Source organism: Oncorhynchus gorbuscha, linkage group LGY (assembly GCF_021184085.1).
Source record: "Oncorhynchus gorbuscha isolate QuinsamMale2020 ecotype Even-year linkage group LGY, OgorEven_v1.0, whole genome shotgun sequence".
Classification (NCBI taxonomy): Eukaryota; Metazoa; Chordata; class Actinopteri; order Salmoniformes; family Salmonidae; genus Oncorhynchus; species Oncorhynchus gorbuscha.
The window spans coordinates 1587892-1612728 of NC_060199.1; the positions used below are offsets into that span (position 1 = coordinate 1587892).

At 40.9% G+C, this 24837-nt stretch overlaps 1 long non-coding RNA gene across 1 annotated transcript; it reads right to left on the bottom strand.

The window, feature by feature from the left end:
• Positions 1 to 1614: 1614 nt before the first annotated feature.
• On the bottom strand, positions 1615 to 24464 carry LOC124016655. The gene is made up of 3 exons (XR_006835416.1): positions 23752 to 24464; positions 19848 to 20116; positions 1615 to 1818 (listed from the first exon to the last, which is right to left on the bottom strand). It is a non-coding gene; the product is annotated as an uncharacterized LOC124016655 (long non-coding RNA).
• Between the last annotated feature and the right edge of the window lie 373 nt (positions 24465 to 24837).

The following is a 24837-nucleotide window of genomic DNA, read 5'->3' on the forward strand; positions in this document are numbered from 1 at the left end:
ATCTAGCGTGTCCTGCGTTGCATATAATCAATGCGGTGCGTATCGTTGCTCCAATGTGAACCTAACCATAAACATCAATGCATTTCTTAAAATCAATACACGGAAGTATATATTTTTAAATCTGCATATTTAGCTAAAAGAAATGCAGGTTAGCAGGCAATATTAACCAGGTGAAATTGTGTCACTTCTCTTGCGTTCATTGCACGCAGAGTCAGTGTATAAGCAACAGTTTGGGCCGCCTAATTTGCCAGAATTTTACGTAATTATGATATAACATTGAAGGTTATGTAATGTAACAGGAATATTTATAATTAGGCTTGCCACCCGTTAGATAAAATACGGAACGGTTCCGTATTTCACTGAAAGAATAAACGTCTTGTTTTCGAGATGATAGTTTACGGATTCGACCATATTAATGACCTAAGGCCCGTATTTCTGTGTGTTATTATGTTATAATTAAGTCTGTGATTTGATAGAGTAGTCTGACTGAGCGATGTTAGGCACCAGCAGGCTCATAAGCATTCATTCAAACAGCACTTTTGTGCGTTTGCCAGCAGCTGTTTATTACTTCAAGCCTATCAACTCCCGAGATTAGGCTGGTGTAACCGATGTGAAATGGCTAGCTAGTTAGCGGGGTGCGCGCTAATAGCTTTTCAAACTTCACTCGCTCTGAGACTTGGAGTGGTTGTGGCTGCTTCGAGGGTGGCTGTTGTCGTTGTGTTCCTGGTTCGAGCCCAGGAACGAGGAGAGGTACGGAAGCTATACTGTTACACTGGCAGTACTAAAGTGCCTAAAAGAACATCCAATAGTCAAAGGTTAATGAAATACAAATGGTATAGAGAGAAATAGTCCTATAATTCCTATAATAACTACAACCTGAAACTTCTTACGTGGGAATATTGAAGACTCATGTTAAAAGGAACCACCAGCTTTCACATGTTTTCATGTTCTGAGCATGGAACTGAAACGTTAGCTTTCTTACATAGCACATATTGCACTTTTACTTTCCTCTGCAACACTTTGTTTTTGCATTATTGAATATGAAGTTCAAAATAATTGACATTCTCCTTCAACTGAGTTTTAAGTACCTAATCTCTGTAATGTCCCTCAGTCGAGCAGTTCATTTCAAACACATATTTAACCACAAATACCAGGGAGGCTTTCCAATGCCTTGTAAAGAAGGGCACCTATTGGTAGATGGGTAAAAAAAAGCAGACATTGAATATCCCTTTGAGCATGGTGAAGTTATTAATTAAACTTTGGATGGTGTATCAATACACCCAGTCAATACAAAGATAGATGCATCCTTCCTAACTTAGTTGCTGGAAAGAAAGGAAACCGCTCACGGATTTCACCACGAGGCCAATGATGAATTTGAAACAGTTACAGAGTTTAATGGCTGTGATAGGAGAAAATTGTGGATGGATCAACAACATTGTAGTTACTCCATAATACAAACCTAATTGACAGAGCGAACAGAAGGAAGCCTGTAGAGAATAAAAAAAAAAATATGTTTGCAATAAGGCACTAAAGTAATACTGCAAAATATGTGGCAAAGAAATGTACTTTATGTCCTGAGTACAAAGTGTTTTGTTTGGGGCAAATCCAACACAACACATCACTGAGTACCACTTCTTCATATTTTCAAACATGGTGGCGGCTGCATCATGTTATGGGTATGCTTGTCATCGGCAAGGACTTTTCATGATCAAATAAATGGAATAGAGCTAAGCGCAGGCAAAAACCTAGATGAATCCTGGTTCAGTCTGCTTTCCAACAGACACTGGAGACGAATTCACCTTTCAGCAGGACAAAAACCTAAAACACAAAGACAACATTGAATGTTCCTGATTGGCCTAGTTACAGTTTGACATAAATCGGCTTGTAAAATATATTGCAAGACTAACTATCAACAACCAACTTGATAGAGAATAATTGTACAAAGAAACATGTGCAAATATTGTACAATCCAGGTGTGCAAAGCTCTTAAAAACTCACAACTGGAATCTCTGCCAAAGGTGTAAATAATTTTGTCATTTCAATTTTTCTGTATTTAATAGATGGTTTATTGATTACGTATTCAGTCTGGACGATCTGATTGCCAAACTCTGAAAAATCTTTCAGGACAGGTGGGTGAGATATTTATGATGATACGAAATCCATGGTGATTTGCATTGTTTGAGATGAGCTTCTAATTAGCTATCGCTACTGTTGTATTTGATTGCATTTGATTGCAATTTCTTCTTGTGTTTTTTTGCATGTTTAACTATCTGGCTGTCTATTTGAATGTGATTTTTTTATCTAGGTACCAGATAATAATGATATTGAAAGTTTGCTAAATGTATTTGTAATGTTGTGTCTGCATTGCCAGTTTGCCTGGCATAAAAAAGTGTACTTGCAGAACTTAACAGAGTCCTGTTTTTAGATGGTCAATTTCAGTGCTGCTTTAGCAGTCAACAAACGATAAGCTATGTGATAAATACACGTGCAAACTTAGTTTGAAATGTATATTTTTATTTCACCTTTATTTATCCAGGTTAGTCTCACTGAGATAATTTATATTTTTCAAGAGAGACCTGGTCCAATAATGACAGCAACAGGGGGGGGGCATTGTTTCAGACAAATTGTTTCAGACATAACTTACAGACATAGACACACCATAAACAGGATTTAGACGTAAACACACGTACAATTGCATAGTCTTGGAATGATTATAACAAAAAACACAAGTGAACAAACGCATGAAACACACGGGTTCAACTGTTGTCCTGGTGGATGAGATCTCAGCCTATGCTTCTTATTCAATGTTATCTCCATGTTGCTTGTTGCACAGCATTGCTCCAGTGTCTCATACCCTGTATCCTGTAAAATTGCAACGCAATGTTGGCTCATCAATTTGGCAGTGTATAATGGACTATATTGAAAAGAGCCTATGCTAAGGCGAATTGTGCATGCAGGACAGAAAGAAAAGTATTGTTTGTGTGTTGCCGGGTCTCTTACCGACAATTAAAGATGACATACCATTTTGAGACCCCTGAATTATTTCCACTACAATTAATTCCTTCTACTTGACACTTTATTATGCCTTCCCATGAGGATATTGTGCATGTGGGATTGCCACAACCTTGTTCGCAGCAGGAGAGGCTAATAGAGAAAGACAGATTGCCACTTCCAACACGGTTTTCAGCCCCACTGATACCGAGCTGCTATAAATACTTTCTCTAATTATATATTTTTATCTTAACACTGTAGTTACTTACTGCTCAGGTTTTTTTACGCTGCAATTCTTATTAAATCAGATGGAGAAAGACAAAGTTTTGACTATTGGACCTTTTTAGCTTGATTTATAAAACACTGAATGAAGCCTCCAATGTTAATCCTGAAGCCATTGTTGTCAAATGTCTCTCAGTGCGACAGCAGGCATCTATCAGGAGATGAAGGGAGTGATGCACATAGAATCTGGAAGAGGACATACATGGAAACAACCAGAAGGCACCATCACTACAACACTCTTTTATATGCACAACATTGAGAGGACTGGCCACCCCTCAGAGCCTGGTTCCTCTCTAGGTTTCTTCCAAGGTTCTGGCCTTTCTAGGGAGTTTTTCCAAGCCACCGTGCTTCTACATCTGCATTGCTTGCTGTTTGTGGTTTTAGGCTGGGTTTCTGTACAGCACTTTATTACATCGGCTGATGTAAATAGGGCTTTATAAATAAATGTGATTGATTGATTGATTGATTGATTGATTGATTGAGAGCATGGAACATCACACTCCACACTGCCCTCCCTGACCTGGACAAAAGGAACATCGATGTGAGAATGCTGTTCATTGACTACAGCTCAGCATTCAACACCATAGTGCCCACAAAGCTCATCACTTAGCTAAGGACCCTGGGACTAAACACCTCCCTCTGCAACTGGATCCTGTACTTACTGATTGTCCGCCCCCAGGCGGTAAGAGTAGGCAACAAAACATCTAACATGCTAATCCTTAACACTGGGGCCCCTCAGGGGTGCGTGCTTAGTCCCCTCCTGTCCTCCCTGTTCGTCCATGACTGTGTGGCCAAGCACGACTCCAATACCATCGGAGAGTTCATCAATGAGCTTGATGCCTTGATAAGCTCCTTTCCTGAGGACGGCTCACCTCTCACAGTTCTGGGCGACTTTAACCTCCCCACGTCTACCTTTGACTCTTTCCTCTCTGCCTCCTTCTTTCCACTCCTCTCCTCTTTTGACCTCACCCTCTCACCTTCCCCCCCTACTCACAAGGCAGGCAATACGCTCGACCTCATCTTTACTAGATGCTGTTCTTCCACTAACCTCATTGCAACTCCCCTCCAAGTCTCCGACCACTGCCTTGTATCCTTTTCCCTCTCGCTCTCATCCAACACCTCCCACACTGCCCCTACTCGGATGGTATCGCGCCGTCCCAACCTTCGCTCTCTCTCCCCGCTACTCTCTCCTCTTCCATCCTATCATCTCTTCCCTCCGCTCAAACCTTCTCCCACCTATCTCCTGATTCTGCCTCCTCAACCCTCCTCTCCTCCCTCTCTGCATCCCTTGACTCTCTATGTCCCCTATCCTCCAGGCCGGCTCGGTCCTCCCCTCCCGCTCCGTGGCTCGATGACTCATTGCGAGCTCACAGAACAGGGCTCCGGGCAGCCGAGCGGAAATGGAGGAAAACTCGCCTCCCTGCGGACCTGGCATCCTTTCACTCCCTCCTCTCTACATTTTCCTCCTCTGTCTCTGCTGCTAAAGCCACTTTCTACCACGCTAAATTCCAAGCATCTGCCTCTAACCCTAGGAAGCTCTTTGCCACCTTCTCCTCCCTCCTGAATCCTCCGCCCCCCCCCCCTCCTCCCTCTCTGCAGATGACTTCGTCAACCATTTTGAAAAGAAGAACGACGACATCCGATCCTCGTTTGCTAAGTCAAACGACACCGCTGGTTCTGCTCACACTGCCCTACCCTGTGCTCTGACCTCTTTCTCCCCTCTCTCTCCAGATGAAATCTCTCGTCTTGTGACGGCCGGCCGCCCAACAACCTGCCCGCTTGACCCTATCCCCTCCTCTCTTCTCCAGACCATTTCCGGAGACCTTCTCCCTTACCTCACCTCGCTCATCAACTCATCCCTGACCGTTGGCTATGTCCCTTCCGTCTTCAAGAGAGCGAGAGTTGCACCCCTTCTGAAAAAACCTACACTCGATCCCTCCGATGTCAACAATTACAGACCAGTATCCCTTCTTTCTTTTCTCTCCAAAACTCTTGAACGTGCCGTCCTTGGCCAGCTCTCCCGCTATCTCTCTCTGAATGACCTTCTTGATCCAAATCAGTCAGGTTTCAAGACTAGTCATTCAACTGAGACTGCTCTCCTCTGTATCACGGAGGCGCTCCGCACTGCTAAAGCTAACTCTCTCTCCTCTGCTCTCATCCTTCTAGATCTATCGGCTGCCTTCGATACTGTGAACCATCAGATCCTCCTCTCCACCCTCTCCGAGTTGGGCATCTCCGGCGCGGCCCACGCTTGGATTGCGTCCTACCTGACAGGTCGCTCCTACCAGGTGGCGTGGCGAGAATCTGTCTCCTCACCACGCGCTCTCACCACTGGTGTCCCCCAGGGCTCTGTTCTTGGCCCTCTCCTATTCTCGCTATACACCAAGTCACTTGGCTCTGTCATAACCTCACATGGTCTCTCTTATCATTGCTATGCAGACGACACACAATTAATCTTCTCCTTTCCCCCTTCTGATGACCAGGTGGCGAATCGCATCTCTGCATGTCTGGCAGACATATCAGTGTGGATGACGGATCACCACCTCAAGCTGAACCTCGGCAAGACGGAGCTGCTCTTCCTCCCGGGGAAGGACTGCCCGTTCCATGATCTCGCCATCACGGTTGACAACTCCATTGTGTCCTCCTCCCAGAGCGCCAAGAACCTTGGCGTGATCCTGGACAACACCCTGTCGTTCTCAACTAACATCAAGGCGGTGGCCCGTTCCTGTAGGTTCATGCTCTACAACATCCGCAGAGTACGACCCTGCCTCACACAGGAAGCGGCGCAGGTCCTAATCCAGGCACTTGTCATCTCCCGTCTGGATTACTGCAACTCGCTGTTGGCTGGGCTCCCTGCCTGTGCCATTAAACCCCTTCAACTCATCCAGAACGCCGCAGCCCGTCTGGTGTTCAACCTTCCCAAGTTCTCTCACGTCACCCCGCTCCTCCGTTCTCTCCACTGGCTTCCAGTTGAAGCTCGCATCCGCTACAAGACCATGGTGCTTGCCTACGGAGCTGTGAGGGGAACGGCACCTCAGTACCTCCAGGCTCTGATCAGGCCCTACACCCAAACAAGGGCACTGCGTTCATCCACCTCTGGCCTGCTCGCCTCCCTACCACTGAGGAAGTACAGCTCCCGCTCAGCCCAGTCAAAACTGTTCGCTGCCCTGGCCCCCCAATGGTGGAACAAACTCCCTCACGACGCCAGGACAGCGGAGTCAATCACCACCTTCCGGAGACACCTGAAACCCCACCTCTTTAAGGAATACCTAGGATAGGTTAAGTAATCCCTCTCACCCCACCCCCCCTAAGTTTTAGATGCACTATTGTAAGTGACTGTCCCACTGGATGTCATAAGGTGAATGCACCAATTTGTAAGTCGCTCTGGATAAGAGCGTCTGCTAAATGACTTAAATGTAAATGTAATTAAGTTTGCTGACAACACAACAGTGGTAGGCCTGATCACCGACAACCATGAGACAGCATATAGGGAGGAGGTCAGAGACCTGGCAGTGTGGTGCCAGGACAACAACCTTTCCCTCAATGTGAGCAAGACAAAGGAGCTGATCGTGGACTACAGGAAAAGGCGGGCTGAACAGGCCCCCATTAACATCAATGGGGCTGTAGTGGAGCAGGTCGAGAGTTTCAAGTTCCTTGGTGTCCACATCACCAACGATCTATCATGGTCCAAACACACCAAGACAGTCGTGAAGAGGGCACGACAACACCTTTTCCCCCTCAGGAGAATCAAAAGATTTGGTATGGGTCCCCAGATCCTCAAAAAGTTCTACAGCTGCAACATCGTGAGCGTTCTGACCGGTTGCCTGGTATGGCAAGTGCACGGTACAACTGGTACCCCTGCACATTGACTCTGTACTGGTACCCCCTGTATATAGCCTCCACATTGACTCTGTACCAGTACCCCCTGTAAATAGCCTCCACATTGACTCTGTACTGGTACCCCCTGTATATAGCCTCCACATTGACTCTGTACTGGTACCCCCTGTATATAGCCTCTACATTGACTCTGTACCGGTACCCCCTGTATATAGCCTCCACATTGACTCTGTACCGGTACCCCCTGTATATAGCCTCCATATTGACTCTGTACCGGTACCCCCTGTATATAGCCTCCACATTGACTCTGTACCAGTACCCCCTGTATATAGTCTCCACATTGACTCTGTACCAGCCCCCCTGTATATAGCCTCCACATTGACTCTGTACCGGTACCCCCTGTATATAGCCTCCACATTGACTCTGTACCGGTACCCCCTGTATATAGCCTCCACATTGACTCTGTACCGGTACCCCCTGTATATAGCCTCCACATTGACTCTGTACCGGTACCCCCTGTATATAGCCTCCACATTGACTCTGTACCGGTACCCCCTGTATATAGCCTCCACATTGACTCTGTACTGCTACCCCCTGTATATAGCCTCCACATTGACTCTGTACCGGTACCCCCTGTATATAGCCTCCACATTGACTCTGTACTGCTACCCCCTGTATATAGCCTCCACATTGACTCTGTACCGGTACCCCCTGTATATAGCCTCCACTTTGACTCTGTACTGGTACCCCCTGTATATAGTCTCCACATTGACTCTGAACCGTAACACCCTGTATATAGCCTCCACATTGACTCTGTACCAGTACCCCCTGTATATAGTCTCCACATTGACTCTGTACCAGTCCCCCTGTATATAGCCTCCACATTGACTCTGTACCAGTACCCCCTGTATATAGCCTCCACATTGACTCTGTACTGCTACCCCCTGTATATAGCCTCCACATTGACTCTGTACCGGTACCCCCTGTATATAGTCTCCACATTGACTCTGTACCGGTACCCCATGTATATAGTCTCCACATTGACTCTGTACCGGTACCCCCTGTATATAGTCTCCACATTGACTCTGTACCGGTACCCCCTGTATATAGTCTCCACATTGACTCTGTACTGGGACCCCCTGTATATAGTCTCCACATTGACTCTGTACTGGGACCCCCTGTATATAGTCTCCACATTGACTCTGTACCAGTACCCCCTGTATATAGTCTCCACATTGACTCTGTACCAGTACCCCCTGTATATAGTCTCCACATTGACTCTGTACTGGGACCCCCTGTATATAGTCTCCACATTGACTCTGTACTGGGACCCCCTGTATATAGCCTCCACATTGACTCTGTACTGGTACCCCCTGTATATAGCCTCCACATTGACTCTGTACTGGGACCCCCTGTATATAGCCTCCACATTGACTCTGTACCAGTACCCCCTGTATATAGCCTCCACATTGACTCTGTACTGGTACCCCCTGTATATAGCCTCCACATTGACTCTGTACTGGTACACCCTGTATATAGCCTCCACATTGACTCTGAACTGGTACCCCCTGTATATAGCCTCCACATTGACTCTGTACTGGTTCTCCCTGTATATAGTCTCCACATTGACTCTGTACTGGTACCCCCTGTATATAGTCGCCACATTGACTCTGTACCGGTACCCCCTGTATATAGCCTCCACATTGACTCTGTACCGGTACCCCCCTGTATATAGCCTCCACATTGACTCTGTACCGGTACCCCCCTGTATATAGCCTCCACATTGACTCTGTACAAGTACCCCCTGTATATAGCCTCCACATTGACTCTGTACAAGTACCCCCTGTATATAGCCTCCACATTGACTCTGTACCGGTACCCCCTGTATATATCATCCAGATTGACTCGGTACCGGTACCCCCTGTATATATCCTCCACATTGACTCGGTACCGGTACCCCCTGTATATATCCTCCACATCGACTCGGTACCGGTACCCCCTGTATATAGTCTCCACATTGACTCGGTACCGGTACCCCTGTATATAACCTCCACATTGACTCTGTACCAGTACCCCCTGTATATAGCCTCCACATTGACTCTGTACCAGTACCCCCTGTATATAGCCTCCACATTGACTCTGTACTGGTACCCCCCTGTATATAGCCTCCACATTGACTCTGTACTGGTACCCCCTGTATATAGTCTCCACATTGACTCTGTACCGGTACCCCCTGTATATAGCCTCGATATCTTTTTAAAAACTTTTTAAAAACTTTAGTTTATTTAGTAAATATTTTCTTAACTCTATTTCTGAACTGCATTGTTGGTATAGGGCTTGTAACTAAGCATTACACATTAAGGTCTACCGTACACCTGTTGTACTTGGTGCATGTGACAAATACAACGTGGGCTACTTTCTGCAGTAGCAGAGCTATGAGGTGATGGATAGATACTGCAATGCCTTTGATTCTGCTCTGTGCTACTGGACATTCTCATCATACGATCAAGTGTTCATGTGTTTTTCATGTGGTTTAGGTGATCACTTGTTGGTGAGAGGAGACATTCCAAGCATTTATTTGCTTGATTTAAAATTGCTGTTAGCATATTCATGTTTAACAGGCTTATTTCAAATATAACATGTCAACTACAAGATTTGTGGGAGGACATTTGTTCAATAAACTTTACAATGATGAACATCTACAATAGAAAAATAGTATTTCCTAATGTGTCTTTTCTGAAAGTCAACGTTATTAGACTTTGTACATGGTAATTTTGGGAGCCTCCGACTGTTGGGGTTAGTTCCTGTCAGGTGTTTGTCCCAGACCCTCAGTCTACAGGCAAATGTAATATCTGGACACATATGTGTCAACAGCAGCTGGCAGCCATTAGATATTATCAGTCTCTTTGTCTGCAGTTGACCATGTAGATGTTTTATTTGTTTTATTTTACCTTCAAAATAAAAGGCAAGTCAGTTAATTAAGAACAAATTATTATTTCTTATTTTCAATGACGGCCTAGGAACTGTGGGTTAACTGCCTGTTCAGGGGCAGAACGACAGATTTGTACCTTGTCAGCTCGGGGGTTTGAACTTTCAACCTTCCGGTTACTAGTCCAACGCTCGAACCACTAGGCTACCCTGCCTCCCCTTTCTATTCTGGTCCCAGATGTTTTTGTGCTGTCAAGTCATGACTTTAGGATTCACTAATACACAATATATAGATCAGCAGCCGGGCTGGAGGATGTACAGTCAGACACATTATTTTCCTCATTGATTATATCTATTCCACAGCTGAAATTGATTGAATAGTTAATACTCTGGATAAGTGTGTCTGTTCAATTACTAAAATGTAAAAACCTGGTGTGTTCTATTCCAGGTGCTGGAGGTTTGTAGAGCATCATGGGAAGCAGTAGAGTGTGCACATGGCTACCCAGTTCAGCAGGCATCAGCTATTGAGGGCAGCTTCAGAAGCCAGGCTAGCAAGGAGCAGGTGTGTGTGCATGCAGTGTTTTCTTTTTCTGATTGAGATTTTGAGTATGTGTGCATCTCTGTATTGTCTCTGTGTGTATGTCTATCAATATGTTTGTCTGTGTCTGTTTATCTTCCTGTCCTTGTATCTACGTGTGTCTGTCTTGTCTGTTTCTGTGTGTAACCTTGTGTCTGTACTCTACAGAGTTCACGTCGTCTCCAGAGGGTGGTGCTGCTATTTCCATGTGATGGAAATAGCGGGCACTGTGTGCACCACACAGGGCAAACCAGCACAGAGAGATAACAGTTCCGCCCAGAAAGAGTGACCTTCTGTCTGCCTAATCTTGACCCAGATGGCGGCACCTAGACACAGTGACACAGTGGCACAGTGGAGCAGGGATCAGAAGACAAAATGTTCAACCATCTGTATGTTAAAGGTTACGATGCCAGTATCATTTACCTAAACCTTATCCGCTATTTTGTCTGGCAATCCAGCCCTTCTGCTATTCATAATCTGTTTTACACCAAGTATTTCGTGATGTGTGCAGGGTGGTGGGCGGGCTTTGAAAATCCAACCAAAGAGGTGATTGTTTACTACAGGAAGCAAAGGGGGGAGCAATTCCCCATCCACATCAACATGGCTGCAGTGGATAGGGTCATGAACTTCGAAGTTCCTTAGTCTACACATCACCAAGCACTAAGCAAGGACCCATCACACTGCGACAGTTGTAAAGAAGGCCCATCAGCACCTTTTCTCCCTCTTCCCAAATGGACTGTTCTGGCTGATCTAGGTATCTTCCTAGGTTCTGGCCTTTCTAGGGAGTTGTTTCACCGTACTTCAGCACCTGCATTGCTTGCTGTTTGTGGTTTTAGGCTGGGTTTCTGTACAACACTTTTTTGACATCAGCTGATGTAAGAAGGGTTTATAAATACATTTGATTGATTGATTGATTGATACCCTATGGCAAGCTGAACCTGAGCATCAGGCATTAACAACATGCTCCAAGATAGCTTCTACCTCCAAGCAATTCCACTGGTGAAGAGCTATTCAGTGGCTAACCACCTACACCCACGACCTAGTAAAATCTCACTGACTCTACTTGGAATGACTCTTTACACACTCATAAGACTCCATCATCATATAGTCCATCGGAAAGTATTGAGACCCATTCACATTTTTCACATTTTGTTACGTTACAACCTTATTCTAAAATTGATTAAATGTCAAATGTTCCTCATCAATCTACACACAATACCCCATAATGAAGTGAAAACAGGTTTTTGGAAATGTATTAAAAATAATAACCATAAATACCTTATTCACACACTTTGCTATGAGACACAACATTGAGCTCAGGCGTATCCTGTTTCTACTTCATTGGAGCCCACCATTGGTAAATTCATTTGAACATGATTTGGAAATGCACACACCTGTCTATATAAGGTCCCACAGTTGACAGTGCATGTCAGATTAAAAACCAAGCCATGAGGTTGAAGGAATTATCCGCAGTGCTCCGAGACAGGATTGTGTCGAGGCACAGTACTAGGGAACGGTAGCAAAACATGTCTGCAGCATTGAAGGTCCCCAAGAACATAGTGGCTTCCATCCATCCTAAATGGAAGACTCTTCCTAGAGCTGGACGCCCGGCCAAACTGAGCAATCGGGGGAGAAGGGCCTTGGTCGGGGAGGTGACCAAGAACAGAGCTCCAGAGTTCCTCTGTGGAGATTGGAGAACCTTCCAGAAGGACAACCATCACTGCAGCACTCCACCAATCAGACATGTATGTTAGAGTGGCCAGACGAAAGCCACTCCTCAGTAAAAGGCACATGACAGCCCGCTTAGAGTTTGCCAAAATGCTACTAAAGGACTATCAGACCATGAAAAACAGATTCTCCGGTCTGATAAAACCAAGATTGAACTCTGTGGCCGGAATCCCAAGCGACACGTCTGGAGGAAACCTGGCACCATCCCTACGGTGAAGCGTAGTAGTGGTGGCGTCATGCTGTGGGGATGTTTTTCAATGTCAGGGACTGGGAGACTAGTCATGATTGAGGGAAAGGTGAATGGAGCAAAGTATAGAGAGAAACCTTGATGAAAGCCTGCTTCAGAACGCTCAGGACCTCAGACTGGGGCGGAGGTTCACCTTCCAACAGTGCAACGACCCTAAGCACACAGCCAATACAATGCAGGAGTGGCTTCAGGACAAGTCTCTGAATGTCCTTGAGTGGCTCAGCCAGAGCTTGAACCCAGATCAAACATCTCTGGAGAGACCTGAAAATAGCTGTGCACCGACACTCCCCATTCAACCTGACAGAGCTTGAAAAGATCTGCAGAGAAGAATTGGACAAACTTCCCAAATACAGGTGTGCAAAGCTCATACCCAAGAAGACTCGAGGCTGTAATCGCTGCCAAGGGTGCTTCAACAAAGTACTGAGTAAATGTTCTGAATACTTAATATATAAAAAATTTTGTAAATTCGCAAAAAAATTCCCAATACAGGCAGACATTTTGCATCAGAAATTGAGTGACTGGGTGGTGAGTGACGATTTTGTGATTGTTTTATTACACAGTCTAATATTTGACTTAACCCCTATGAAGCTGAAATCTTCATTCTCCAATTTTTGTAAATTGTAAATGTAGGACCGACACACATAGATCTTTTGAAGAATATAATATATGCATGCCTAATTTGCTCATTTCAATTGTCATACCACAGAGAAACCAAATATACCAAAAAATATAAACATTTTTTTTTCTTCAGAAATGCCTTCTGGAACATGTGAACTATCATATGCTTTAATAATAAACATCTATACAACCTGTAAATATGAATAAAATTGTTAAAATACAAGGCTAGTTGGTTTAGCCATGGAAAAAGACAACCTTCCCGCTAGCCATGATTGGTTAAGATAATGAGTGGTCTGGACATGCCGATAGATGAGTCCAGATTGGTATGCCATGTAGCATGCTTCTGTCTATAATATGAGTTGGTCAGTATGTGTAGGTAATCCATTCCAACACTGCTTTTTTGAAATATATCTCGTAGTAGATCTTCATAAGTGTTGCTCTCCACTTTCTGGAGGACTGAGTTTTGAAATCAGTGGAATTAGAGTATGATAGCTAAGGAGATGGAGAAAATTCTGCAGTTTGATAGCAAATATGAAAAGAGTTGTATAAAACACCTGTCTCCGGATTACATCTTCAAACTAAGGGCAACCTGGCATCCGTGACAGAGATGGAGAAGCATCCATCCATGTATACAGGTAAGAGAGTCTAGTTAGCTACATTTTCAGAAATTACACATTTCTAGTTTTGTCAGAAAGTAATTTTCATTTCAAGTTAAAGTGTACTGTTAGCTAGCTAGCTAACGTTACGTGTAAGATTTGTTTAGTAATATTATTCGTATCTCAGAGCCATTTGTATTGCTAGTTATAGCCTAATTTTAACTAGCTAACTTTGAACCTGGTTGGTTATATACCTACAGATTCATGCAGGGTAGTAACATTATGAGTTGGGATTATTGGTCCTTGTTTAGCTGGATAGTTACATATCTAAGCAAACCTGTTAGGGATGATGCGAATTTTCGCAGCTTTTTGTTAAAAATCGCGCAATATTTCAAAGTCCTGCTACTCATGCCAGGAATATAGTATATGCATATGATAAGAATGTGTGTATAGAAAACACTCTGAAGTCTCTAAAACTGGGTAACTCGTGTCTGTGGCTATAACAGAACGTGTTTAGGAGTAAAAATCCCTGGGAAAACTGTTCACCAACACACAAAAAAGATTCATCCGCCAGTCAATGTATTGTTTAAGGCGAGAGAAAATAGATGAGGATCCGATTCGAATCCCTACAGCTTCCACACGATGTTGCCAGTACTGGCATTTCATGGCTGCTTTATCCTTGTTGAGATGACGTATAGGCACTTCCTGTCTTGGGGCGCACCGCAGGATGTTATGAAATTGAAAACATGGACGATGATTTCAAGACTTGCTGCTATCGAATACAGATCGCCCCGTGATCAATTTGATAGATTATTAAAGTTTATTAATACCTAAAGTTGGTTTAGAAAAGTAGTTTGAAGTGATTTGTAAAAGTTTATAGGAAACTTTTGTAATTTTAAAAAGTGACATTGCGTCTTGTAAAGGGGAATTTTCCTGGATGAGACCGGCCTTCATAAAATGACATTTTGGCTATAAAATGACGGATTTAATCGGGAAAAAGACCCAATTGATGTTTATGGGATATATAGGAGTGCCAACAAAGAAGCTCGTCAAAGGTAATGAATGTTTTATATTTTATTTCTGCGTTTTGTGTAGTGCCGGCTACCGCAAAATCTTTTGTTTAGGTGTCGTTCAGGTATTTTGGGGGGTGCATGCTATCAGATAATAGCTTCTCATGCTTTCGCCGAAAAGCATTTTACAAATCTGACTTGGTGGCTAGATTCACAACGAGTGTAGCTTTAATTCAATACCTTGCATGTGTGTTTTAATGAAAGTTTGAGTTTTATCGAAAACTATAGGTGGCGCTCTAAAATTTCCGCTGATTGATGTTCCTGCACAGAAACTAAATTCCGCATCATCGCTAAGAGGCTAAGCAAAAGACTCCACTATGCAAGTAACTATTTCAATAGAATGTTTATGATGTCACTACAACAACTGTCGATAGACGTAGCTTGTAAATATACTCCAATTTCAGAGCACTGTTGTCTGGAGATTGCAAGATTGCAGAATAACTGACACATTTACAAACGCTCAACCCCCCTTTGAATATGACCGGTGTCAGTAAACGTTGGCAAAAAAGCGTAATTATATTTTTGTCAGCAGCACATTTGCAGTCACCAATGCTTTGGATAACATAAAAACAGCCTAACCAGCTCTGCTAGGGTGAGTAAAAGGGTCAGAGTGAGCTGTTCTTTCTTTTATGTCTGGAAGTAGCTAGTAAGCCAGCTAACATTAGCCAATTGGGTGCTTGACTGCCTTTGTGAGGTCAGAACACTTGGATCAACTCTTCGGCCAAAGCGTCCAGTGTGCTCTCGGAGCATTCACACTCTGAATTTACAAATGCCCAGAACTCACTTTGGCACTCCAGATTAAATTTACGAACACACCCGTAGTAGAAGCCAGCCTTTAGTCTTGAAATATTTGGTTGTTTAGTACATAGCAACATATGTGAATCCTTAAACAGATGGGTGGGGCAAAAGCTTAAAGAGGGTGTGAACAATGCTGAATGGGTGTAGACAAAGAAGAGCTCTTCACTAGATACCAAAACATTCAAAAGGCCATTTTCTCAAAAGTGAGATTACAAGTTTATCCATTTTCAAAGCAGAATTACTTTCCCATAGTTCCTCAACTGTAGTGTATGATATATAATTTTCTAACTCTGAGTCTCTACTTTTATTCAATCTAAAAAAACACCATTTCAAATGTTGTTACATAAGCCCGAATTGAGCCGGTTGGTCACATATAGTACAGTTAAAAGTTTGGCCACCGACTCATACAAGGGTTTTTCTTTATTTGAACTATTTTCGGTATTGTACAATAATAGTGAAGACATTAAAACTATGAAATAACACATATGGAATCATGTAGTAACCATGAAAGTGTTAATCAAATCCAAATGTATACAGAAGATAGCCTATTATGGCAAGAACAGCTCAAATAAGCAAAGAGAAACGAAAGGACGATTCACAACGAGTGTAGCTTTAATTTAGTATCTTACATGTGTGATATAATGAATGTTTGAGAAACGACAGTCCATCATTACTTTAAGACATGGTCAGTCGATGTGGAAAATTTCAAGAACTTTGAAAGTTTCTTCAAATGCAGTAGCAAAAATCATCAAGCGCTATGATGAAACTGGCTCTCATCAGGACTGCCACAGGAAAGGAAGACCCTGAGTTACCTCTGCTGCAGAGGATAAGTTCATTAGAGTTGCCTGCCTCAAATTTCAGCCCAAATAAATGTTTTACAGAGTTCAAGTAACAGATAAATCTCAACATCACCTGTTCAGAGGAGACTACGTGAATCAGGCCTTCATGGTCGTATTGTTGCAAAGAAACCACTACTAAAGGACACCAATAATAAGAAGAGACTTGCTTGGCCCAAGAAACACAAGCAATGGACATTAGACCAGTGGAAATCTGTCCTTTAGTCTGATGAGTACAAATTTGCTGGTGACACTGTCTATGATTTATTTAGAATTCATGGCACACGTAACCAGCATGGCTACCACATAATTCTGATTTGCACTTAGTGGGGCTATCATTTGTTTTTCTGTCCTGTGTCTGTTTTCCTTTGCCCATCTTAAACTTTTATTTTTATTGGCCAGTCTGAGATATGGCTTTTTCTTGCCAACTCTGCCTAGAAGGCCAGCATCCTGGAGTCGCCTCTTCACTGTTGACGTTGAGACTGGTGTTTTGCGGGTACTATTTAATGAAGCTGCTAGTTGAGGACTTGTGAGGCGTTCCTTTCTGAAACGAGACACTCTAATGTACTGATCCTCTTGCTCAGTTGTACACCGGGGCCTCCCACTCCTCTTTCTATTCTGGTAAGTGCCAGTTTGTGCTGTTCTCTGAAGGGAGTAGTACACTGCATTGTATGAGATCTTCAGTTTCTTGGCAATTTCTCGCATAGAATAGCCTTTCTCAGAACAAGAATCGACTGACGAGTTTCAGAAGAAAGGTCTTTGTTTCTGGCCATTTTGAGCCTGTAATCGAACTCACAAATGCTGATGCTCCAGATTACTCAACTAGTCTAAAGATGGCCAGTTTTATTGCTTATTGAATTAGGACAAAAGTTGTCAGCTGTGCTAACATAATTACAAAAGGGTTTCTAATGATCAATTAGCCTTTGAAAATTATAAACTTGGATTAGCTAACACAACGTGTCATTGGAACATAGGAGTGATGGTTGCTGATAATTGGCCTGTGTACGCCTATGTAGATATTCCATAAAAAATCGGACGTTTCCAGCTACAAAAGTAATTTACAACATTAACATATCTACACTGTATTTCTGACGAATTTGACATTACTTTAATGGACAAAAACATTTAATTTTCTTTCAAAATAAGTACATTTCTAAGTGACCACAAACTTTTGAACGGCATTGATGGGAAAGGGCTCGTTAGTAAGCATTTCACTGTAAAGTCTACAATCGGGGCATGTAACAAATACAGTTAGATTTTTCCATTCTAATAAGGAGCAAATCCACACAGTTTACAACCAGGAGTTTTGCTGCTCATTTTCTGGCCCTTAAAAAGTAGCCAATCATATTTCATATTAGCATATATATTGCATCGTACACAAGTTTATGTATGTTGTGTCCAGTTGTGATTTTAGCATGTAAATCTTGGTGGAACAAAATCACCCTATTTCTTTTGGAATGCATGCCAGCAAAGAATCTGCAAAATACAACACTAAACAATATATTAAATGCACTATGAAGGTGACAAACGGTGCCCACAAACTGTTCGGGCCTACAAAAGCTGTCCCAACAGCACAGCATTCTTTCAGCACCGTGCCTAATTAAAAACTTCTTATGGCTTAGATCCCGCTAACGGGATCGATATGACAACAGCCAGTGAAAATGCAGGGCGCCAAATTCAAACAACAGAAATCTAATATTTAAAATTCCTCAAACATACAAGAATTATACACCATTTTAAAGATAAACGTGTTGTTAATCCGATTTCAAAAAGGCTTTACGACTAAAGCACACCAAATGAATATGTTAGGTCAGTACCTAGTCACAGAAAAACAGCCATTTTTCCAGCCAAAGAGAGGAGTCACAAAAAGCAGAAATAGAGATAAAATGAATCAATAACCTTTGATGATCTTCATCAGATGACACTCATAGGACTTCATGTTAAAAAATACATGTATGTTTTGTTCGATAAAGTTCATATTTATATCCAAAAATCTCAGTTTACATTGGCGTGTTACGTTCAGTAATGTTTTGCTTCCAAAACATCCGGTGATTTGGCAGAGTACCACATCAATTTACAGAAGTACTCATCATAAATGTTGATGAAAATACAAGTGTTATGCATGGAACTTTAGATAAACTTCTTGCGACTAGCAATCCCGTATCCGGGAGCGTAATCATAGCCTCAAGCGCATTACCATAATGCAACTTTCCCTATTCATGAAAATCACAAAGGAAATTAAATAAGTATATTCATACACAAGCTTAGCCTTTTGTTAACAACACTGTCATCTCAGATTTTCAAAATATGCATTACAGCCAACGCTAGACAAGCTTTTGTGTAAGTTTATCATGGCATAATGCTATGCTAGGCTCTGCTGGCAACAGGCAACATTTTCACGAAAATAAGAAAAGCAACCAAATTAAATCATTTACCTTTGAAGAACGTCAGATGCTTTCACTCAGGAGACTCACAGTTAGATTGCAAATGTTCCTTTTTTCCAAAAATATTATTTTTGTAGGCAAAATAGCTCCCGTTTGTTCATCCTGCTTGGCTGAGAAATCGACCAAAAAATACTTCAACTACAACGCCAAACTTATTTCAAAATTTGCTTCATAATATTGACAGAAACACGGCAAACGTTGCTTAGGATCCATCCTCAAGGTGTTTTTAACATATGTATTCGATAATATATCCGTTGAGGCAGTTGGTTTCTCATAAGAAGTGATTGGAAAAATGGCTACCTCAGTATTTTACGCAAGGTTTTCTGCGAGAGACACCATGTGACCACATGCCATATATGTGGTCTTACAGCCATTCTTCAAGGGAAATGCCTAAAAAGACATCACAATGCTGTAGACACCTTGAGGAAAACGTGGAAAACGTAAGCTCATTCGTAGCTCATTCACAGCTATATAAGGAGTCATTGGCATGAGGCGGTTTCAAAAAATGTGGCACTTCCTGAATGGATTTTTATCTGGGTTTCGCCTGTAACATCAGTTCTGTGGCACTCACAGACAATATCTTTGCAGTTTTGGAAACGTCAGTGTTTTCTTTCCAAAGCTGTCAATTATATGCATAGTCGAGCATCTTTTCCTGACAAAATATCTTGTTTAAAACGGGAACGTTTTTCATCCAAAAATTAAAATAGCGCCCCCTATATCGAAGAGGTTAATGCAACCACTTTGTCAGATTTCAAAAAAACTTTACCGAAAAAGCACACATTCAATAATCTGAGTTCGGTGCTCAGACACAAAAACAAGCCATACAGATATCTGCCATGTTGTGGAGTAACAGAACAGACAGAAGTCAGAAATAGCATTATAAATATTCACTTACCTTTGATGATCGACTTTGTGGATCTGAGGCTCTTTCCCCTGTTGCCACCATCATCCTCCAAATTCCACCAACATCAGCCGCCTCAGAGCTCAACTTGTTTGGGAATACCGAATCACTCAACAGGCTGACCAATACAAGGGTTGAAAAATTGGTGGCCATCCGGACAATGAGCCATCCTCAACAAGATTGGACAGTGACAGTGAAGATGAGGCCTCAGAGTCTGAAGTAGAGGTGGACGTTGAGGAGGTGCAGGGAGAAGACATGGAAGCCTGATAGGAAGACAACCAAAGCTTTAGTTTCTAGACTATCATTTTACAGATGTATGTTGAAAATGTTTTTGGGAGATGCGATGGATCATTGGGGATCATTCAATTTTTCCTTTCTTTTGATGTTCAGTGAAATCATCCCTTGTGAAGTCAACTCATTTAATTAAAGTTCAATTCGTAACTAAATAGTTGTTTTTATTTCTATTGGAAGGATTTAATCATTTGCAATTCTGTCTACTTATGATAAGGTAAAACGTTTATGTTTCTGTCTCCATATGATATGGTAAATATATCCAATGCAAAAAACCACTACATTTAAATGGTATTAATATTAATTTTCATATATTTCTATTAATTCATAGAAGTTTCACCGAAGTTTCCACCTCTGAATATTCCCCAAAAATGTGCAACCCTAGTGATAACAACAATTTAATACATTTTAGAATAAGGCTGTAAGGTAAGAAAATTTGGAAAAAGTCAAGGAGTCTGAATACTTTCCTAATGCACTATATTTGATACCATTCTACTTATTCCGCACCTGTCCTCCCCAATTAAGGTGCCACCAACCTTCTATGATGTATTGTGTCTATGTAGTGTGTCAGTGTGTGTGTGTGTGTGTAAGTTTATTTTTGAGTGTCAGTGTGTGTGTGTGTGTGTGTGTGTGTGTGTGTGTGTGTGTGTGTGTGTGTGTGTGTGTGTGTGTGTGTGTGTGTGTGTGTGTGTGTGTGTGTGTGTGTGTGTGTGTGTGTGTGTGTGTGTGTGTGTGTGTGTGTGTGTGTGTGTGTGTGTGTGTGTGTCTCTGTGTGTGTCTCTGTGTGTGTCTCTGTGTGTGTGTCTCTGTGTGTGTGTCTCTGTGTGTGTGTCTCTGTGTGTGTGTCTCTGTGTGTGTGTCTCTGTGTGTGTGTGTCTCTGTGTGTGTCTCAACTAGCTTCCAAATAAAGAGAGGAGGGTATCAGCTTTCTGTTGGTATATTTATCTGATATGGCACTGAAATACGAACCACGCAAAATTACGCATCGGCCATCGCTAGTGCACCAAGCCTCATTGCAAAAAATATTCTTAGGACATTGTATTTACTGTTAGATTAATACATGGCTACTAGCAGTAGGTATTATATTTAGAGTTAATCTAGCTAATGTGTTTTGAGTTTCCAATTCCTCAGGGGGTGAATTAGACCCAATTGAATTAGGCTAATATATCATTTTAGTGCACATAAAGATGAAGGCAAATTCATCTCTATTGAATAAAACAATCTGGAGCCCTATTTTGACAGTAAAATAAAATAAAAATAGCATAATTCCTGACATTCTCTGGATTAGGTTGCAAACCAAAATATTTAAAATCACTCATTCCTTCTTGGATATGTTAGTCAGATGTAATAATCTAATAATCTAATAATCTAATAATCTTATATATTGGATATGTTAGTCAGATGTAATAATCTAATAATCTAATAATCTAATAATCTTATATATTGGATATGTTAGTCAGATGTAATAATCTAATAATCTAATAATCTAATAATCTAATAATCTAATAATATTATATATTGGATATGTTAGTCAGATGTAATAATCTAATAATCTAATAATCTAATAATCTAATAATCTTATATATTGGATATGTTAGTCAGATGTAATAATCTAATAATCTAATAATCTAATAATCTAATAATCTAATAATCTTATATATTGGATATGTTAGTCAGATGTAATAATCTAATAATCTAATATATTGGATATGTTAGTCAGATGTAATAATCTAATAATCTTATATATTGGATATGTTAGTCATATGTAATAATCTAATAATCTAATATATTGGATATGTTAGTCAGATGTAATAATCTAATAATCTAATATATTGGATATGTTAGTCAGATGTAATAATCTAATAATCTAATAATCTAATAATCTTATATATTGGATATGTTAGTCAGATGTAATAAGCTAATAATCTAATAATCTAAAATCTAATAATCTTATATATTGGATATGTTAGTCAGATGTAATAATCTAATAATCTAATAATCTAATAATCTAATAATCTTATATATTGGATATGTTAGTCAGATGTAATAATCTAATAATCTAATATATTGGATATGTTAGTCAGATGTAATAATCTAATAATCTTATATATTGGATATGTTAGTCATATGTAATAATCTAATAATCTAATATATTGGATATGTTAGTCAGATGTAATAATCTAATAATCTAATATATTGGATATGTTAGTCAGATGTAATAATCTAATAATCTAATAATCTAATAATCTTATATATTGGATATGTTAGTCAGATGTAATAATCTAATAATCAAATAATCTAATAATCTAATAATCTAATAATCTAATATATTGGATATGTTAGTCAGATGTAATAATCTAATAATCTAATAATCTAATAATCTAATAATCTTATATATTGGATATTTTAGTCAGATGTAATAATCTAATAATCTAATAATCTAATAATCTAATAATCTTATATATTGGATATGTTAGTCAGATGTAATAATCTAATAATCTAATATATTGGATATGTTAGTCAGATGTAATAATCTAATAATCTTATATATTGGATATGTTAGTCATATGTAATAATCTAATAATCTAATATATTGGATATGTTAGTCAGATGTAATAATCTAATAATCTAATATATTGGATATGTTAGTCAGATGTAATAATCTAATAATCTAATATATTGGATATGTTAGTCAAATGTAATAATCTAATAATCTAATAATCTAATAATCTTATATATTGGATATGTTAGTCATATGTAATAATCTAATAATCTAATAATCTAATAATCTTATATATTGGATATGTTAGTCAAATGTAATAATCTAATAATCTAATAATCTAATAATCTAATATATTATATGTTAGTCATATGTAATAAGTCAAATGAATAATCTAATAATCTAATAATCTAATAATCTAATAAATATATTAATAATCAGATGTAATAATCTAATAATCTAATATATTGGATATGTTAGTCAGATGTAATAATCTAATAATCTAATATATTGGATATGTTAGTCATATGTAATAATCGAATAATCGAATAATCGAATAATCGAATAATCTAATAATCTAATAATCTAATAATCTAATAATCTTATATATTGGATATGTTAGTCAGATGTAATAATCAAATAATCTAATATATTGGATATGTTAGTCAAATGTAATAATCTAATAATCTTATATATTGCATACCATCTAAGTAGTCTGTTATTAATAAAGCATTGTGTTAATAAGGTGATGAGCCAAATGATGCACATTTTTTGGAGGGGGTGCCACCAAATCATGGGCTGGTGCCACCAACTGAAAAGGTTTGTGGCACCAGTGCCAGCAGGGGAAATGTTTGTCTGGAGCCCTGGGTTACTGTCAACTCTCCGTTAGACGTCTGAAGAGATCGGATGGGTGTGAGTACTGCAGGGGAAGCTAAATACCAAATTGCTAATGACAAATGTAGTCTTTTAAAAGGGGGGTGTCAAGCAGAGGGAAAGGAGCAAATTATTCGATTGGAATTAGTCCGAAGGAATGAACTATCAACAATCAGTTCATGTGTGGTGAGTGTTGTCACAAAAACAATGTGTGTGTGTGTGTTTCCTTCCTACCTGCTTGTCTCCCTGTCTCCCTCTGCCTGACACTGAGAGGATGACGCAGGCCACTGTGTTCTGTTGGAGAGAGAGAGAACGAGGAGTGGGAGAGAAGAAAATAGACTGAAAGAAAGGGAGGATGAAAGAAAGGATGCTATAGAGCCAATAAGGAAGGGATAGGGCAGTGGGGAAGACGCAGATAAAATAAGAGAATTAGGGAAAGTGCTAATAAAAGATAAGACAGAGAGGGGAGAAACATTGAGTGAGAGAGAGTACCATAGATGAAAGAAGAGACGGGGGAGATAAAGTAAGGGGAGCGAGAGAAATCAAATGTAAGGGAGAGAGACAGATCACGAGGGTGAGGGATAGAGTGAGAGAGTGAGAGAAACAGAGAGTAAGGAAAATGCAGAGAATGAGAAAGGGGAGATGTGAGAGAAACATAATTAAAGGGAAAAGACAGAACAAGAGAGAAAGGAGGGAGACAGAAAAGAGAGCAATTGAAAGAAACAAATGTAAGGGAGAGAGACAGCGACAGAGGCAGAGCGAGAGAGACAGAGTTAAAGAGAAGGAATGTGGGAAAGGAGAGACGGTGAGAAAGTAAGAGAATCGGAATGTTAGGGAGAGAGACAGAGTGAGAGAGAGAAACAGAACGTAAGAGAGGGACAGCAAAGAGAGAAAGGAGAGATGGAGTGAGAGAAACAGAATGTTAGGGAGAGAGAGAGAGGAATAGAGAGTGAGGGAGTGTGAGAAACAGTGAGTAAGAGAGAGACAGAGGGGAGAGATAAAGCGAGAGAAACAGAGTAAGGGACTAACAGAGAGAGAGAATGATAGAGAAACAGAATGCAAGGGAGAGAGACAGAGCAAGAGAGAGGGAGAGGCCTTTCTTCTGTGTGGAATGTCTAATGAGAGCCCTGCGGAGCCTGGGTTTGCACCGCACGGCAGTAATGAACAGTGGCAGGCTCGCACGGCGCGCCCATGAGCTTTATTATTCACAAGTATACATCAGAATACGGCGGAGGAAATTATGCAAATGCAGGAAAGAGAGAGAGGGCGAGAGAGAAATGCAGAGAAGGTAGAGCGAGAGAGGAAAGGGAGGGGGTTGGT